This window comes from Manacus vitellinus, unplaced genomic scaffold, assembly GCF_001715985.3.
Source record: "Manacus vitellinus isolate BGI_N305 unplaced genomic scaffold, ASM171598v3 scaffold_191_pilon, whole genome shotgun sequence".
Taxonomy (NCBI): Eukaryota; Metazoa; Chordata; class Aves; order Passeriformes; family Pipridae; genus Manacus; species Manacus vitellinus.
The window spans coordinates 21,003-22,207 of record NW_021939339.1 but is presented as its reverse complement, the minus strand read 5'-3'; positions in this window follow the sequence as shown (position 1 = coordinate 22,207).

Here is a 1,205-nt window from a genome sequence, read left to right as displayed (position 1 = left end):
GTTTTTTTACCTGTTTCTGAGGGGGAGTTTTTGCCTGTTTGGTTTTTCCGGGGTGTTTTGAGTTTTTTGGGGGTTTTTTTTGGGGGGGGGAGGTTATTCTTGGCTTTTGGGGGTTTTTAGGTGACGTTTTGGGCAAAAATCCTTCCCTGGGATATTTCCAGGCAATGGGAACTCCCTGGGATTTTTCCAGGCAATATTCCTTCCCTGGGATATTTCCAGGGAATTTTCCTTCCCTGGGACTTTTCCAGGACAATTCCAGGCTTTCCCGGCTCTCCCCTCTCAGTTCAGCTGCTTTTCCCGCCAGGATTTGACCAAAATTCCCTCCTTTCCTCCCCTAAATGCTGGTTTTTCCCAGCATTCCAACATCCCACGGGACACAGACCCCTCTGGCACAGGGGAGATCCCAGCCTGGAATTGTGGGATCCTGGGGGGCAGATCCTGGAATTGTGGGATCCTGGAGGGCAGATCCTGGAATTGTGGGATCCTGGACAGGGAAGACCCTGGAATTGTGGGATCCTGGACAGGGAAGACCCTGGAATTGTGGGATCCTGGAGGGCAGACCCTGGAATTGTGGGATCCTGGGGGGAAGATCCTGGAATTCTTGGATCCTGGAGGGCAGATCCTGCTCTCCTGCCTTCCCACCCTGGAATTCTTGGATCCTAGAGAGAAGATCCTGGAATTGTTGGATCCTGAACAGGGAAGACCCTGGAATTGTGGGATCCTGGAGGGCAGATCCTGCTCTCCTGCCTTCCCAGCCTGGAATTCTTGGATCCTGAACAGGGAAGACCCTGGAATTGCTGGATCCCAGCGGGATCGGAGGGAGCAGCAGGGACACCCAACACTTAAGCCCAGCTTTGCTCTCCGGCCTAAACAAACCTCCAAAGCTTCCCAAGGCGCTTCCCAAGGGGGGTCGGGGGGGTTTTATCCCTTTTTTTCCCTCTTTTTTCCCGATATTTCCCCACTTCCAGCAGGGAGAGGCCCCTCCCCACTCCCTCATTCCCGGCTGGATCCCAGGAATTGCAGGAGGAAGGAGAAGACGTGGATGATGTCCAGGTAGATGTTGAGGGCTCCGAACACGAATTCCTCGGGATTCAGGGAATAACGGCGCGTTCCCAGCAGCAGCTGCGTGTCCAGGGCCAGGAACTGGGAAAGACGGAGGGAAATCCAGGGATAAATCACAGGGAATGAGGCGAAAAGGGCTCCGG